The sequence below is a fragment of the Canis lupus genome, chromosome 36 (genome assembly GCF_011100685.1).
Source record: "Canis lupus familiaris isolate Mischka breed German Shepherd chromosome 36, alternate assembly UU_Cfam_GSD_1.0, whole genome shotgun sequence".
NCBI classification, from domain to species: Eukaryota; Metazoa; Chordata; class Mammalia; order Carnivora; family Canidae; genus Canis; species Canis lupus.
Window position 1 is genome coordinate 17,027,924 of NC_049257.1, and position 18,986 is coordinate 17,046,909.

Consider the following 18,986-nt stretch of genomic DNA (forward strand, 5'->3'; position numbering starts at 1 on the left):
TTCAGAGTGCTGAGCCTAGAGACTCATTCAAATTCTGAAGAACCCATAACAACAGACTACAAACAGGTCAGAATTCAGAAAACAGAGCACACCCTTTCCCAAATTCCTCCTCTGCTCCGGTGTTTACCACATCTGGAAAACACCAGTTTTGACAATATTTTTATAGGATTGGCTCAGAAGACAATAACCTTACAGCATTTGACTTTTGCCATTCAAACTATTCCATCTTGAATGTATAAAAAAGGCAGAGAAAGCTGCATTCAACTCCACCTTCCCATCTTTAATTTACTTCTTTTCTAGTCAGTTAATAGTCCCAAGAGGTTGCTTTAAGGCACCATGTTCAGAAGCTCCCAATTTTGTTGATTCTGCTTGAAATCTGTTCTCTGATTCGCAGTATCACCTTTCCACCAAACCCTCCCCCAAAAGAAACCTCCCCCCCACAACCACACACACATACACCTATTAATTAAAAAATGGCTATGGCTTTTCTTTAATAAGAAAGAGGAATGAAGTAGGAGCAAGGGTGGGCAGAGAAAGGCACATGGGCTTGGAACCTAAGTGAAGATCTGTGTGGCCGATAAGGATGAACACAGAGGCTGGGTAGGATCTACCCAATGCAATCCAGTGTCTCTGTCAGTGGCATCTGCCTCTGAGCAATAGTGAAGAGACGTGAATGCCTGAGAACTGTACGTAAAGGGCCATCTTGGACTTCATGTTGATTTTCCAGCATCACTCTTTAGAGAAGGAGTGTAGACAAATGAACCCAAGCATAGAAGTGGGTTTGAGCTCTAGTACCTGGCACACTACATTCATCAGTCACAAAGATACCGAGGCAAAGGTATACCATGTGCCACTCCAATAGTATGGATTTTGCAGCCTTACATCCATGGAAACCTGTTGTTTGGACATTTATTGACTAACCAGGCTGTAAGGACATCCATATGGTCAAACCTATTTGGCCATTTGATTTCTTCTTGGGTAGATACAAAATCAGAGGACATCTTCTACTACCCTCCCCTTGGGTGCTCTGCTCCAGCCACACTGGCATTCCCTGCTGTTCCTTGAACATACCAGGGAGGCTCCTACCCCAGGACCTTTATACTTAACTTTTTCTCCATCTACAAGCTCTCTCCCAGATAGCTATATATTTGCTCCATCACCTCCTTAGGTAGATCTTTGTTCAAATGTCATCCTCACATAGGGTTCCATCCCTCCCCATTCCTGGCACCTCGGCTTTATCTTTTACTCACTCATCTGTTTGTTATCTCTTTCTTTGTCTCTAAAAGGGCAGGGAGTTTTGTCTTTTTTGTTCATTACTGTATCCTCATTACCTAATTTGTACCTGATGTATAGTAAGCACTGAGAAAGAATGCGTGAATAAAGGTCCTCCTGAAGCCACTTTGCTTGGGAAGAACGGCATTTCTTTACATCATTAGCACCATTTGAAGGGGATTATCACCTAGGGCCTCGAATGTACTTTTGTTATTTCCATCACCACCCCAAGTAATGCTTTTTAAATATATTTATTTTCTGGATGAAAATCACAGACGTACAGGAAAGTCATCTAATCACTTCGCAAGTCTTCACTGAGCACTCACTTTATGATAGATCCTGTTCTAGGTGCTAGAAATTCCAAAATTAAGACACAGTTGTTGATTTAGAGATTCTTCTTCTTCTTCTTCTTCTTCTTCTTCTTCTTCTTCTTCTTCTTCTTCTTCTCTTCTCCTTCTTCTTCTTCTGTTGATTTCAAGAAACTTCTAATGGGGAAAGAAAAACAAGTAAACAGGGGCACCTGGGTGGCTCAATTGGTTAAGCACTTGCCTTCAGCTAAGGTCATGATCCCAGGGTCCTGGGATCAAGCCCTATGTCGGTCGCACTGCTCAGTGGGGAGCCTACTTCTCTCTCACCCTCTGCCTGCTGCTCCCCCTGCTTGTGCTTTCTCTCTGTCAAATAAATAAAGTCTTTAAAAAAGAAAGAAAAAAACAATAGAAGAAAAAAGCAGATACTACGGTACTATGTAAATGTTAAAATGGAGGATGTGCTATATTAGTCATGGTAAAAGGCTAAGCAGCTATAACAGACCCAACAATTCTGTGGCTTAAAGAAAAAAATGAATGGATCTATCTCACATGACAGTGGAAGTAGGCAGGCAAGATGCGCTGCTCTGCATTCTCTGAGAAATCCAGTTTCCTTTAGTATTGCTTCCCTTCCATCCTAGGACTTTATTCTGGTCTACATGGTTGAGTAGATTAGACTATTTCTCTCTAAACCTAAGTAGGAGGTGTGTTGTGCTCTCTTCCCCTTGAATTTGGACTCCATCATGTGACTCACTTTGGCTAAGTTTAGAAGGGTAGCAGGTGTGGCTCAAACAGAACTTTGAAATGTGTTTGTATGGGTAGGCTGGTTCCCGTGCACCTGTGCTGTAACAATGAGAGTAGCTGCTGCGCCTCCATCCTGGGCTGCAGAGTGAACTCTGTGGAGCAGATGGGACCTCAACCCCAGCAAGGAGTCAGGTCCTGCCAGACCTAACAGTTTAAAGTAGAATCACCTAGCCAACCCTTGGACAGATCAAATGATTATTGTTTTAAGTCTGAGCTTTGGGGTGATTTGTTATAGAGATAACCCACTGACACAACGGCCAAAGCTAGGTCATGGTGCATTCATAATCCAGCTCACATGAGAGGGATAGAGCATAGAGGAACAAAGCTTTAAAGCCTGGAAGGGGCATAAATCACATCAGCTCATGTTCTGTATGTCTGTCACACATAACTGAAAGCTAGGTGTGGGCTGGGAAAGTAAGTCCCTGGCTGGGTGGCCATATGTTACCACTCTGTGTTAAAGAAGGGAAGAATATGGGCACCTGGGTGGCTCCATCGGCTAAGTGTCTGCCTTCGGTTCAGTCATGATCTCAGGGTTCTGGGATCAAGCCCCACAGCAGGCTCTCTGCTCAACAAGGAGGGTGCTTGACCCCCTCCCTCTGCCCCTCCCCCTGCTCATGCTCTCTCTGCTTTGCACTGTCTCTAATAGACAAATAAAATATTTTTTTTAAAAAAAAGAAGGGAAGGGTGAATTTTAGGGGACAACTAGTAGTATCCACTATATGCAGACAATGAAAGAAATGCCTTACTCTGGAGAAGGGAGACAGATAAGTAGAAAAGATTCTCCAGAAAGGCAAAATACTGAGCTGAGGTTTTAGGGGATGAGTAGGAGTTTGCCAGACAGAAAAGGACTGGGAAAAGCATTCCAAGCAGGAAAACAAAAACAAAGCAGTGCAAACAAAAGGGAAAGATGTATGGGAAACCCTGGCTCGATCATGGGGCAGCAACAGGAGTGGTGTGATTTTAATGTCCTCAGTGCGGCCGGAAGAGGGACAAACATGGGCAGAGCATGACTGAGACACTTTAGAGCAGAAAGAGCACATCGTTTGTTTGATTTGACTTTCTATCTTGATAGATCTTTATGTTTCTTATATTGTTACAGAGAAAATGAGAATGGAGGTATAAGCTTTCCAATGGACAGGAGCTGTGCGCACTTTTTCCACTCTGATTCCCACCCCCGTGACCCCCTCCCCTGGCAAATGGGGAGCTGAGATGTGTCTCCCAAATGGGTGCCCCCAGGAAACCTTAACATGATCCTCACCCTGGGGCTTCAGGGAACCACAACACACCTTTTTCCAAACCTCTGCCTTCCCAGTTCAACCTTCCCCTCTTCCCTTCTCCAGATGCTGTCTGGGAAGCACACAGATTTCTCTTCCCACCTCTGTAGCTCCTGACTTCCATGCAGAAACTAAATGAAGCTGAAAGATTTTCCTTAAATCAAGAAACGGGGCTTGAAATTTTCAACACCTTAATCCCCGAATAGCACAAACACATTATAATACAGCGTGTTACGTGAGATTTGTTGTATGGGAACCAGGCCTCTAACAGCTGGAGGGACCAACACTATAGTCCATTTTCCAGATATTAGTCCTGTCTCCTGGTAAGTCCCTTAGAACGGGCTTCCTCTGTCTCGGGCTTTGTTTCTGCTTGCCCCCTCTCCCAGGCCTGGCTAACAGAAGCCGGAGCCCACATTTTATGTAGCTTCCTGATCTTTATTCCTTTTAAGTACTCTCCGGGGGAGGGCAGGGGGGAGAGCTTTATAGAGAGATGAAATTTATGTGGTGTCAGCAGAATCCAGCTCCAGATGCCCCAACGCTGAAAGAATTCTATCAGGCAGGTGCTGCTATGTGTCTGCTTCACTTAGGATCTGATAAACCACAGATGTCTTAACATCTGCAACCATCGCTACGAGGTCCGGGTACTACACTTACTCAGAATTCCTGTGCTCATCTTCCCAGCGACCTTATAAAACTGCCCGGCCTTTAGAACACTAAGCCAGCCAAATTAAGTAAATGGGGAAAATTAAGACTCCTTCTAGCCCATTATTTTCCACATGAAAGCTCATTCTGCTTGCGAATTTTTTGAAAAACTCCCCAGTGACATAAGAAGCCTGTGGCCCCCGCAGGAAGAGAAGGTAGGGAAACATTCTATGAGTTGTTCTGGAAGAAACTCTTGGAACCCGGCTTCCAGACAGCATTGTCAGCCAGCTGTCTTGACAATTCCGGGGCAGCTCCTGAGGAACCAGAACCAAGTCAATGGACTTTGGGAGCTGATGTTGCTGCAGTGAGGAGGCTAGACCTGTGTCCTGGAGATGTCCTTGATGGTCCTCCAGGGTGCTGGGTGGGGCAGCCCGCGGGGGTCCCCTGCTCCTCGCCGGCCACCTCGCAGCTGAGAGCTGGTCGCACGAGCAGAGGCCTCACCCCAACGGCTGCTGCTCTATAGGCTGGCCTGCCAACAGCGTGCGCCCAATGTGGACAATGATGGACACTAACTGGGCCAACCAGAGCCTTGTTCTACCAGGATTCCAATATAAAACACAGCCCAATCCTAGGGATCAGGCAAAGAAAAGAAACCTGAAGAGAAGAAGAGACCAGGTTGGGGGGGGGGGGGTGAACTTCATAACTGCTGGTGTCCTGGGGTAAGAACCAATTAACTTCCAGGTAAATCATCCGGTGTCCAGAGCTGCCTTACATTCTAGTCCACGGCTCTGTCCGCAAAATAAAAACCACAAATGCTTGCACAGCACTTGTGCCAGACCCTCTTCTGAGCCCTTTACATATATTTCCTCAGTCAGTCTTCACAAGAATCATGAGCTAGATGCTTCTATGGTTCTCTCCTTACAAGAGGGAACCCAAGGACACAGATTAGGCTTAGAAATTTTCCCAGGGGCACCAGGGTGGCTCAGTCAGTTGAGGGACCCACTCTTGATTTTTGGCTCAGGTCATGATCTCAGGGTTCTGGGATGAAGCCCCATGATGGGTTCCCTGCTGGGCAGGGAGTCTGCTTGTCTCCCTTTCCCTCTGCCCCTCCCCTCCTCCCCCCCTCTTAAATAAATAAATCTTAAAAAAGAAAGAAAGAAGGAAATTTGCCTAAAACTGCACAATTGGTAAGTGGTGGGAGGGAGATTTGAGGTTTGCCTTCTGGCTCTGGAGCCCATGCTTTTCACCATTCCACAGTTCTATCAGTCCCCATATGCTTTAGTCTAACAAGCAATGTCTTTTCTTATTGCAAATATACTACATACATGTTTCACAGACAACGTTCTTTGAATGCAAGCAAAGAAGCTGATTCTACCAACTTGAGTCAAAGGGAATGTTCTGAAGGGAATGAGGTAGCTCAGAGAATGTAAGGAAATTCTATTTGACCAAACCAAATAGACACTGCCACAGAGGGCGGAGGGAGCCCCGGCGCTCCTCTGTTCTTGCAAATCCCAGGGAGACAGCCCCGCTGCTCTGGCCTGAGTTCCGCATCCGTTCTTTGACTTCGGAGAGCAGGGTACTCAGTGGATGGTTCCTCCACGACCACACACCTTTGGGGAGCAGAAGTTTCCCAGAAGGGAACTGGGAAGGCTTTCCCTGGAAGGGGAAAGATGCTGAGTAGGCAAAACCAAACCATATTCACTACAAGATTCATTGTAGTGAAGAAGCTTGAAATTAAGGACATGAAAATCTCTTGAAATAGCACCATTCAGAGATAATCAGCTTGTCATGTTTGGGTCAGTACTTTCCAGTCTCCTAAGACCCGCATGAAATTGTATAAAATTAGTCATCACTCGTGCCCACCTTTCTCTCTTCCTCTCTTGTTCTCTCTGAGGTCAGGGCCTCACAAACACTGCTGACCTCTCCAGAGTCTTTCCTTATAGCTGCCCCTAGCTCTGTGTTTCTCTAAAATCTATGGTGAAGAGCCAGATGGATTTTTGAATTGTTTTTTTTTTTTTAATTTCCAATCTGTCCTAATACTTTTATAAAATACGATAAAATTAATTACCAGGGAAACTAAAATTTTAAAATCCGACAAATAAAGAATACTCCCCAATTTTTAAATTACTGGATCAACAGACATAAAATTACTTTGTTAAATTTATAAAATTTTCTAAATGTTTAATTCTCAATTTCCGTGCTTAACCAGGGAAGACTGTTCACAAAAGACTTAGCAGACACTTCTAAAAACTTTGCTTATTTCAAATATAATTAACATACAGTATCATATTAGTTTCAAGTGTATAATACAGTGATTCAACAATTGTATTCATTACTAAGTGTTCATCATAAGTGTACTCTTAACCCCCTTCACCTATTTCACCCATCTCTCTACCTATATCCACGCTGGTAATCATCTGTTTTTTTTTCTCCGTAGGTTAAGAGTCTATGTTTTGGTTTATCTCCTTTTTTTCTTTGTTCCTTTCTTTTGTTTCTTAAATTCCACATGAGTGAAATCATATGGTATTTGTCTTTCTCTGATTGACTTAATTCCCTTAGCATTATACCCTCCAGATCCATGCATGTTGTTGCAAATGACAAGATTTCTTTTTTTTTTCTTTCTTTTTTATAGCTAAGGATTATTCCATTGTATGGCTATACCACCTCTTCTTTAGCCATTCATCTCTTGATGGACGCTTGGCTTGTTTCCATATCATGGCTATTGTAAATAATGCTGCAATAAACATAGGAGTGCATATATCTTTTTGAATTAGCAATTTCGTTTTCTTTGGGTAAATATCAATAGTGAAACTACATATGGCAATTCTATTTTTAATCTTTCAAGGATTCTTCATACTGTTTTCCACAGTGACTGCACCAGGTTGCCCTCAGACCAACAGTGCACAAGGGTTCTTTTTTTCTCCACATCCTTTCCAACACTTCTTGTTTCTTATGTTTTTGATATTAGCTATTCTGACAAGTGTGAGGTGAGATCTCATTGTGGTTTTGATTTGCATTTCCCTGATGATGAGTGATGTTGAGCATCTTTTCAGGTGTCTGCTAACCATCTGTCTGTCTTTGGAGAAATGTCTATTCATATTTTCTGCCTATTTTTAATTGGATTACTTGGTTTTTCTGGTGTTGATTGTATAAATTCTTCATATATTTTGGATATCAACCCTTTATTGGATATATCATTTGCAAATGTATTCTTCCATTTGGTGGGTTGTCTTTTGTTTTGTTGATGATTTCTTTCACTGTTTAAAAGCTTTATAGCTTGATATAGTCCCAATAACTTAATTTTCCTTTTGTTTCCCTTGCCTGAGGAGACATATCTAGAAAAATGTCTCTACAGCTGATGTCAAAGAGATTACTGCTTATGCTCTCTTCTAGGAATTTTATGGTTTCAGGTCTTCCATTTAGATCTTGAATCCATTTTGAGTTTATCTTTGTGTATGTTATATGAAAGTGGTCCAGTTTCATTCTTCTGCATGTAGCTGTGCAGTTTTCCCAACACCATTTGTTGAAGAGACTATCATTTACCATTGCATATGCTTACCTTCTTTATCAAAGAATTAATTGACCATGTAATAGTGGGTTTATTTCTGAGATTTGTATTCTATTCCATTGATCTTTACGTCTATTTTTGTGCCAGTACCATACTGTTTTGATTACTACTGCCTTGTATTAGATCTTGAAACCTGGGATTGTGATACTTCCAGTTTTGTTCTTTTTCAAGATTGCTTTGGCTATTCGGGGTCTTTGTCTTTTGTGGTTCCATACAAAGTTTAGGATTATTTGTTCTGGTTCTGTGAAAAATGCTATTGGTATTCTGATAGAGATAGTATTATCGCTATAGATTGCTTTGGGGAGTATGGACATTTTAACAATATTTGTTCTCCCAGTCCATGAGCATGGAATATCTTTCCATGTGTTTGTGTCATCTTCAATTTCTTTCATCAGTGTCTATAGTTTTCAGAGTATAGGTCTTTCACCTCTTTGGTTAAGTTTATTCCTAGGTATTTTATTATTTTTGGTTCAGTCATAAATGGTATTGTTTTATTAATTCTCTTTCTGCTTCTTCATTATTAGTGTATAGAAATGTTACAGGTTTCTGTATATCAATTTGTATCCTGTGACTTTATTGAATTCATTTATCAGTTCTACTGCTTTTTTTTTTTTTTTTTTTTTTTGTGGAGTCTTTAAGGTTTTCTCTATGTAGGATCATGTCATCTGCAAATAGTGAAAGTTTTACTTCTTATTTACCAATTTGGATGCCTTAGTGGACACTTTGGGTAGAATCTTTCAATCCTAGATAACTTCAACCCTTTCTTTCAGTCTCAGCTTAGATATATCACTTCCTCCAGGAAGTCTTCCTCATGACCACCCCCCCCGCCCCTTCCAATCACATCTGGCTGGCTGGTCTCATAGAATTCTGTGAGTCCACCTGTCAGAGTACTCACTAATCAAGCTGTGTCTTAAATGAATTCGTCCTACTGGATTGAGTGTACTGCTGGTTACCTCTGAATGTAGCAATGCCTTGCAAAAGTTCAGGGCTCCAAAGCCAGCAGGGCACCACAATCCCTTCAGCAAGCCTACTGGTCGAAGGAGGTAAGTCTATGTAAACCTATTTGTTTAAAGGGAAAAAGAAACACCATCTATCGTTAGCTTTAGATGCCATAAATTGTAAGATACCTCCCTAGTTCAAAATTAAAATTTTAAGACACTTCCAGAATTCAGAAATGGTAAAATGCAGCAGTAAGAAGTGTCTTTGAACAAATGAAATGTGGTTGTTAAAATCTTAATTGTTTGTCTTTGGATAATAAAAGTCTCAATTGTCTCTGGAGAGAAGATTTCATAGGAATGAAGAGTATACATAGTAGAGCATATTTACGTTTCTGATTGTGAATATTCCTGCCCCAAAGAGGCTATTTGTGGCTACTTGTCATCCTTTGCAGATATTGTCACTAATCGCTATTCCATTCCTCCAAATTATGTCTGTATTGGGATTCTTATTTCCTCATCCTCATCCTATCCTTGGGTGGTTGGGTAAGTTACCCAAGACACTGCAGTGAATGACTCAGTGGGAAATGGAATTTCTGTTCTTCTCAGCCCCAGGTAACATTGCCTAGAGCTATGTATGCTTGGAAGATCACCCCGTAAGGCAATTCAGGAAATTTAATTAACCGGGCAGGTCTAATCCTGACTTCATTTTTTTCATCTCCATATGGATGACTGATGAGTAAGGGCTATGACAGAAGAATCTGTATTGCCTGTATGGCTCATAAATTGACCTATGACTATTAACAATGTTCCAGGACTAAACAAAAGCCACAGTGACAGACTCCAGTGATATATAAACATGACTCCATGTTAATTTGAATGTGAAAGTGCCCAGAAATGTCTTTGTGGCCAAATGTATATGTATTCTGTTTTGGCTCATCTGTGACAACTGATCTTACAGCTTCTTTTACCTCCAAGACATCATTAGTGTATTTCTGTAGATTAAAATGTCTGTTAACGGGATGTCTGGGTGGCTCAGTGGTTGAGCATCTGCTTTTGGCTCAGGGCGTGATCCCGGAGACCTGGGATCTAGTCCCACATCGGGCTCCCTGCATGGAGCCTGCTTCTCCCTCTGCCTGTCTCTGCCTCTCTCTGTGTGTCTTTCATGAATAAATAAATAAAATCTTTTTTAAAATAAATAAATAAAAATAACTATCTATGAACTAGAATGATTTGGAATTTACCCATCTTGATCCAAAATGTTTGACCAGAGCATGGGTAGCCCACACATACTAGGGATATCAGTATGTAACTAATTTATATTAATGTTTGAGAAATGTCAATGTCAGCAATGATGCCAAGTCTCCCAGGTCGAGTAGTGATACCAGAAGCGATGGAGGAGTTACAGCGGGGGAATATTTAGAAAATGGTGATCCAGAAAATGTACCAATTCCCTGGTACTAGAAAACAATATTGCCATAAAAACAACATTAGGGAGGAGATCCTTAGAGCTCCAGGCCTTCCCACAAACACCTGGGTAGTCAACAATGAAGCCACCCTCTTAATCTGGATAGTGCTAACCTGATTTCTGACAGCTGGGACACAGGGATAAAGAAGAAAGTGGAGAAACAAGACATTTGCCCCAGATCTTCCTTTATTCATGTCTTTCACTTCCTGGAGCCCCTCCTGGGTAGCAGTGCCCTTAGGCGACTTTATTGAGATCCACCCCAGACTTGCTTAATTTCCCCATGGGCTTCAAGCAGTTCGATTTACTTCCTTCTTTTTTGCTCAGGCAAGACTTTCATTCCCCTTTGGCAGCTGAAAACCAATCTGATTGAACTGACCAGCACCAGTCATCCCGATATTGGTCTCTTCTCCATGCCTGCATTACAAAAAAAATCTCCAAATTACATCCAGTGGGTGGACTTCAGGCACTGAAACAGACAGAAGTGAAAAATATTCAGTTGTGCAGAAGGACAATGTTTAACCACATACCCATAAATACAGCACGTAAATATATATTGACATTGTATATCAATTATGATTCTTAGGTGCCAAGCAAGAGAAAGAAATTCTGACTTACAAACGGGAAAGGCATTTACTTAATAGCTGTGGAGTAAGTCATAGAATCAAAAGGGAAGTTTGAGAAGTCAGCTTTGGACAGGCAGCAATTGTGAGGTTTAAGTGGAAGCACAAGGCACGTTCAAAGCAGCAGAATTGGTGGATGCTGTCCTATTAGGAGAAACTGAGTCCGACAGTCATGTTGTCACTTTGTTCAAAATTTCCGATTCCTGAGAGAGAGTATATAAGTAGTCTTGCTTGGATCTGGCTGGGTGTGGGCAAGGTGCCTTGACTGATGGTCCCAGCCAAGGAGAGAAGCTGGTCAGTAGGGTAAAATCAGAGTACTGCTTCTAGAAGAGTGGATGGACACTGGTGAGAAGAACCACTCTCTGCTAAGTGTTGTAGGTACCAGCCTCCTTCACTAACAATGCCTGGGAGTGCTTCTTTGGGTTCAGTTCCCTATTCTCTCATTTTCACAGCTTCTACCCTTTCTTATTTTAGAACTCACAGCTTCCTAAAAGATCCAAATCAGTTTACACAATAGCTCCTGCAATAATAGCAACTCAAATAAAGTGCCCAGTCAGCCCATCCTGCCTTGAGTTCCCAAGTTCTTAATACGTACAGGTCATTGGAAAGTCTGACACGTTCCTGTGAGCTTGGGCAGGAGGAGAGGGGGGTGGGCTAGTTTGGTTTCCAGGTGTAGCACTCTTCATGTTGCCCCCCTGGCCAGTGTTCCAGTTAAAATGAGAAAACTGGGAGTAAGTCCAGCGACATTCCCATAACCTGATACAACTACAGGGTCCTTTATCTGTGACTGCCAGGCATCTGGCCTTGGGATGTGAAGAAACCTTGCTTTGCTTAAGATAGTCTTCTTGGCAGGTGATTGTCGGAATTACTTATTTAAACAAACTCTAATTAATGCCCAAGGCAGGAACAGTGCCACGGATTAATATTTAACCAATTGGAGCGGGTAACTGAGTATATGGGGTTTAGTAACAGATTTGCAGCACAGGTTGACTTGGTCTCTGCCTCATCAGCACTCCTGGGGTCTCTGTTTCCTAGACTACATTCTTCCTTTGCCTTCTCACCCTCTTCCCTCATGAAGAACCCGGGAGGAAACATGGAGGGCAAAGCATCAAGCTGGTACTTGCTAACCAAAGGCGTAGGTGAATTTAAGTTTAATATTTACTCAGCCAGGAAATGCTCTAATTAAAACTAGCTCTTTCAATCTTAAAGCCCCACCCTGGAAGGACAGAAAAGAGCTCTCCCAAAGGGCTCTGCCCTCAGGGGTGAGTAATCCTTTTCTGCCCTACACCCAGATGTCTTAGAGATCTTCCTTCCAAACTCAAGTTAAGGGTGTAATGGGGCAAAAAAAAAAAAAAAAAAAGGTGTAATGGGGATTGTGGATTGAATTTTCATGGAATGTCCAATGGTTTCCAGGGTAGGAGCTGGCTGTCAATCTCTAATCCTAGATGGAAAAAAAGAAAGAAGAAAGAAAGAAAGAAAGAAAGAAAGAAAGAAAGAAAGAAAGAAAGAAAGAAAGAAAGAAAGAAAGAAAAGAAAAGAAAGAAAGAAAGAAATAGCTGAGTAACTGGGGCAAAAAGGAGATTTTCAATCTAGAATGCAGTTTCTTATAGGAGCGAGAGCAAGAGTCAGATGTCCTGGGTCAAATACTGGCTCTACCAGCATTTCCTGTGTGACCTTTGGGTGACTCAACTCTCTAAGCTTTGGTTTCCTCTTGGGTAAATTGCAGTAATAGTATCTACCTCATATGGTTCTGGGATGAATTAGACAAAATAATCCAGTCAAGTGCTTAATTCATAACAAGTGCATATAAATTTATGCTACCATTAATTTGATCATACGTGCAATCACTCATTCAAATAATATGCCAAATGTCCAAAATGTACCAAATAACGAGCCAGGTAATGGTAATGCAAGAAATTGTCCCTTTCCTGAAAGAGCTCACAGCTTAGTACGGAAATAAATGTATAAATTTTCCTCCTGTGTTGGCATAATTGCAATTGTGAAAGTATGAACTAAGGTGTTATTAATATGCAGGAAGGACATTCTTTCCATGGAGAATTTCAGGAAGGCTTCCTGGTGACATTTAAACTGGGTACTTAAGGAAGTTTAGGACTTTTTCAGGAAGAGAAAAGAGGAAAGGTTATCCTGGAAAGAAGGATATCACAATAGGAGCATGACGATGAGAAAAAGCCCGATGGGTTTGGGAAACAACAGAGAATTTGGCTGGAATGCTAGAGGACTGGGTATAAGGTGGGCATGGTGAGCAAGGAGGCTAGAAAGCCAGGATGTCATGGGCCTTACCAAAGCATTTAGACTTCATTTGCATGATCAGATCTCTATTTGGGAAGATAATTCACACAGTAATATAAAAACCAGACAGATAAAGAGATTAGAACCAACAAGAACAGAGAGGAGAGTATGGCCACAGTCTAGACAAGAGATAAAGAAGGCCCAAGTCAGGGCTGCGGCAAGAGGAAAGGTGGAGAAAGCGAATTAAGAGATATTTAGATGGGACACTTGTAATCCTATGAGCAAACCCCTTCCCCTTCTACTGCTCCTGGTTCCTTATATCCAAAACTTATGTTAAGAAAGAGTTTATTTTGGGATGTCTGAGTGGCTCAGTGGTTGAGTGCCTGCCTTTGGCTCCAGGTATGATCCCGAATTCCTGGGTTCGAGTCCCACATGGGGCTCCTTGCATGGAGCCTGCTTCTCCCTCTGCCTGTGTCTCTGCCTCTCTCTCTCTGTGTCTCATGAATAAATAAAATCTTTATTTAAAAAAAAAAAAAAAGAAAGAGTTTATATATGCATCATTCCCAATAAGAATTTCTTACCAAATATTTATCTACCTGCTTATTGGGGCAAGTAGATGAATATTACAAGACACCACAGTGCTTAGATTTCTCCTCAGTTCGCTTTAAGGAATTCCATAGTATGGGACACCTCACCCAAATGATTCCTCCACCTAATTTCTTAGACATGGCATTTTTTCCTCTAAGACCACATTTAAGAATACTGCTGGCACAAAACCACAAGTCTTTCCAACTTCCCAAGTACTTAAAAGAGTAATCACTCAGTAGCCAAGGGTAAATTTACATTGGAAGGCTCTTTTGGCTTTTCTCACTAACAGAAATACATTTATGAATTTAGTGGCTTCATTGTTGTATTATTTCCTTACTCTGTAAAATGAAGCCCAAGTGTAAGCTCACAATAGAAGCAGATCCTGAATAAATACTGTTTTAAGGTTGATGTAATTTTTTTTTCTTTTTTGCAAGCTGCAATTGAAAATAGGTATCTAACAGATCAGCCATATAGGAGGCCAGCCAATGCTTTCAACTTTTAATCGACTTAATGGATAAAGGTTAGGCATAATTAAATATCTTTGAGCTTGCATCTTTCAGTGCAATAAGCAAATGACTGAATTAAATCCATCCAGGGGATAAAATGAAAACATTCATCAAGCTAGCGATTTTGAAGGAATGACTCCTCCCGGTCCAGCTTAAAAGTGGCTTGGCATTTTGGCCAAATGCCTGAAAAGTACCTATCGATTTTAGCATGTTCACCAAAGGTGCTCATAAAGAGAGTGGATAGAAAGATGAATTCCCTCATCTCAGAGCCCCAGGATTTCCTCTCCCCGCCCTCTTTTTTTTTTTTTCTTTTGGTTTTTACATTGTCCTGTGAACTTTTTGGAAGAACGTTAGAGGCCCAGAAGCAGCAAATGTCTTGGAAGAGCAGACAATGTCTTGGAAGTCCAACATTCTAACTCCGACACACTGCAGATTTTCCTGGCTGATCACTAAAAGGCAGCACTGAGGACAGCAAGAGCCTGTTGCTAGAAGGAAGTAAGTGCTCAGCCCGTGAAATGGTGACGGATCCCCATGGTCAGCGAAGCAGAATTCCAGATGCTCCCAGGCATGACATCCTGCAGCCCTAGATTCTGTTTAGAACCACCGCCCCCAGATCTTGGTTCCAGCTGAGCATGGAACTCTGGGCCGGTGACACCTGACCTGTCATTCCTGTGTGCTACTTTGCCTGAGAAGATTGGTTGGAATGGGCACCTCCGCCAACATGGCTTTGCTTCCCAGCTCAACGCTGTGCTCTCCTGTTCTGTGGACCAGAAACTAACTCATCTATCTACCTGCTGTCCAACAGAACAAACCAGGCGGAGAGGATTCCCTGTGGATAATTCCCTACTAGGGGTGTAGTGTGTCTGCATAGAGACCTGCCCTGCTCTGGGCAATGATGTGAAGGCCGAGGAAGTGGGGGAGTGAGCTGAGGGGAAAAGAGGGGGCTGGGTGACCAGGGTCCCGTGTAAAGACAGGTCATGTGGTACCATGCGAATGTAAAATGATTTGCCATTAGCTGCACTGATGCCCTTGTCTCTAATGACCCAGGGGTCCCGTCTGACCTCAAGATTTAATCTCGAGGCCCATTTCTTGGCTGCTTAGAATTAGAGAATGGAGGAGGGGATGGTGGCCAGGAGATCTCTCCTCACTTCCACCTCCCTCTCTTCATCCATATGCACGTGTGTGTGTACATATGCACGTATACAAGTGCACATGCACACATAAACCTACCCTTGTGTGTCAATATATGTAAGTCCTGCTATCAGGGCTTGTTTCTGGCCATGTTTTGCATTTTAAGGTATTTTTCTGGATGTCTCCTTTAAGAACACTATTACACTTTTTTTCTTCTTTCTTTTTTTAAGATTTCATTTATTTATTTATGAGAGACAGAGAGAGAGAGAGAGAGAGAGAGAGAAGCAGAGACACAGGCAGAGGGAGAAGCAGGCTCCATGCAGGGAGCCGGATGTGGGACTTGATCCTGGGACTCCAGGATCCCGGGCCGAATGCAGGCGCCAAACCGCTGAGCCACTCAGGGATCCCCCACTTTTTTTTTTCTATTACACTTTCCAATTATGACCTATGCTTGGTGGCCTTTCACCGCCGTGTATTTTGAGCCACTGATCCTTGCCACTAAGTTTTTAATATTTTACATTTTGAATTCTGTCCGTGTGCTCTGTGTAATAGAACTTTTTGGGCCCAATACCCATGAAGAGAGTATGTGCTTAATAATCGAGGAGATCCTGTTTCCTGGTTGACTCACTTCAAGCCATAGAGAATGGAATGCCTGGGCCTCACAAGCTGCCTGATAAAGCCCAGAGTGGCCCTGTTTGACTAGGGGGAGGAGGAGTGGATGCAGGAAGACGCTGTGATGTGATGTGATGACCGGTCAAGCCCCTCCCTCAGCTCAAACTCTCCGCAGGGAAAATTGTCCCTGAGGAAATGCAAGGAGAGAAATTTTTCATGAGATCTAGAGGAAGAGGAGGCAGGTTCTTGACTGACAAATAAGAAGAGGGACAGAGAGACCTGCAGTTTGAGGGAACTGGGCCCAAGACCAGGGTTTGCTGGGTGAGGGCCAAAGATGCAACAGTTCCTTCTACCAGCTGGAGTGCCTAGGGCACTACTGTCTGCCCACTGCTGGATCGAGTACTTCCTGTGGCCAGCCCCCTGTGACAGCGCCATCTTTGAACCCCTAGAAGCCCTACTTCTGGGTTGTCTGCCCAGCTTTTTAAGGCTTTGAGCATGTCTTTTCCCGTGTTGAAGAGGTAACCAACCCAGTCACACTTTTCAGCAGTGTCTCTGAAGTCATGGAGATGAAAGTAGGACAAGGGTATGACCAACATGGTCCCAGAGGGTCTCTGCCCTATGGGTACCTTCGTCCAGACCGGTGGACACTGCTACTCCTCCCCTGAGGCCTGTGGTTCTCGGGAAGTCCTCACAGGTGGGACCTCTGAGAGATGGGCCTGGGGTCTGAGCTGCTGAGGGGAATTCAGGCGGTGACCCGCTGAGAACTTGGAGCTGGTTTGGAGCCTCTTTGCTACAGGCTGCTCATCCGCAGCTACGACTCTCACAGGGCCACCGTCCTTTAAAAAAATAGCAGAGGAAACTCCAGCAGCTGGGCTCTTTCACGCCAAACCTCTGAAACCTCGCCCTGCAGTTTTCCCCACCAGCAGGGCTCGGGCCTAAATAGGTGTCATCTCTGAGCTGGCCTCAGTGGCGATTTCTATTTAAAGGCAAATCCCAGACAGTGAAATATTTGCAGTAAATTATGACAGCAATGTGACACACGGCTTTTCTGCCATTAAGGTCACTCTGCCACAGGCCTCTCCCTTCCTCCTCAATTGCTGCTCGTTCCAGGAGGTTTCCTCGGCTTCAGTAACCAGAAGGGTTGTGATCACATCTCCGCACAATGATGGAGTTTGGGAAGGCTTCCTCAAGTCCCTGATCCCGGCCACCTGGGCCAGGGCCTCTCTTCCTTTCTCAGGGCAACAGATCGAGTTCAGATGCGGGGCTCCCCTGCTGCGTAGGAGCTGGTAGGTCACCGCGACGTCCAACGGGCTCATTAACATAGCAATCGAAGGGGAAAAAAGAAGGCCGGGTGATTGTAGTGAATGCCAAGCTTGTTCTAAATCCTCATATAGAATCTTGATAGGCCCACAGGCAGAGGATTTGAGGCACTGTTTTGCAAAAGAATTTCAGAGAGCCTGAAAGCTTGGGAATGGAGCCATGGGACGGAAAGCCAGGCCTTGCAAAGGCCTCCTGCAAACAAGCTCAGCTCTGGCGAGAGGTCTTACCTCAAGCAACTGCATGCAGTGGTCACCAGCTGCTCCGTTCCAGCAGGTGAAAGTATTCTTAAATGTTGCATGAAGGCAAGAATTCCTTTTCTCCCCATCAGTGGGTCCTGTTGCTTAATCGCTTAGGACACCATGCTGTCCTAAGAGACAGTCCTGTCTTTCAGAGCCAGAGGAGCTTCCTGCAACTTGCAGACACTTCCATAGTTTTTGCTGGGCCCACCCTGGCTTTGAGGGTGAGAGCAGGGTGTGGCAGTTAGATGCAAACTCCCAGGACACCCATTTCTTGAGGAAGTGGGCCTGAGTGTACCTACATCGATCCCAACTATTCCCCTTGGATTGCCTGTCTGTGAGCGGCCTTTTAGACAGGCAACCCTAGCTGGCTTGTGTGATGGCCTGTGAGGTTTTGCCTGTCAGGACCCAGGACTCTGGGGGTAATTCATAGCCAAGATAGAGCATCAGCCTGTAGGGTCTGAGCGATGAGGCATCTTGAACTCATAACTACATTTTGGGAACAAGAACTGTGCATGGAGATTTAAGGAATTCAGCATTCTGATAATAGAACAGTGCTGTGGGAAAGAAGGGGGCTGCGTTTTGCCCCACCTACTTTTCTTGGCCACAATTTCCAGAAAATTTTTGGAATTGCTTATAAAAATCTCAACTGGAAAAGAAGTTTGAAACATATCTCCAGTCGTATATATCTTCGCCAGCCACTTTCTCATACATGAACGTACTGTACAAGTAATAGACTTGGGCTTAAAGAATCCATAAACCCATCACCTTGCCTTACTTTGTGACTACTTCTAACCAAACACACTAATAAGTTGCAGTTTTGCTTTTGAAGCTGTCCTAGTTCTCTCCTTACACTTTATTTCAGTGATGAATGGCTGTAAAGGAATTTAGTGATTTTAGTGATAGACGTGCTTGCTCGGTGGGTCCTGGTCTTCCCTCCTTAGCAGCCCCGGCTTCTTTTCGTCACAGAGCAAACTGAATACCCCCATGGCTGCCCTGGTCCCTCGCGAGAGGATCCTGCATCCCATGCTCCTTACTCAGAAAGGGCAAGAGTTACCATTGGTCGGTGGCTAATAGTCACGGCTGCCTCAGGTCATTGTTCTGGGTCCCTCTTGTGTCACAGCAAAAGGGGCTGTCATGGGAGTGAAAAAGGAGGCAAGGAAAGATGACTTTGGTATTTGAAAATGATCAGGTTGGGGCCAGCTCTTGGAAGCCCAGCGAGATGGCACAGGTTGGAGGTAATGGGGTGTGGAGGGACAGGCTCAGAGGAGGACCATGCTCTCCTGCCCCTGGGCCTTCGAAAAGCTACCTGGCAGGGCTGCCTTGTACAACCCCAGGGCTCCCATTCACCCTGGAACTGTGTAATGCTGGCTCCGGAGTCTGTGGCTTCCCAAGCTTGTGCTGGAGGGGAAGGTGGGAAAGGAGTGGCCCACCGATGACTCCACACCCACTCCT

General features: G+C 43.7%; 1 long non-coding RNA gene across 1 annotated transcript in view; it reads right to left on the bottom strand.

Annotated features, from left to right (window-relative positions):
* Positions 1 to 10,433: 10,433 nt before the first annotated feature.
* The window catches only part of LOC119867830, a 52,161-nt gene continuing 43,608 nt past the window's right edge, over positions 10,434 to 18,986 (bottom strand). The window contains exon 4 of the long non-coding RNA XR_005384731.1: positions 10,434 to 10,734. This is a non-coding gene — a long non-coding RNA (uncharacterized LOC119867830). The remainder of the gene's footprint in view (positions 10,735 to 18,986) is intronic.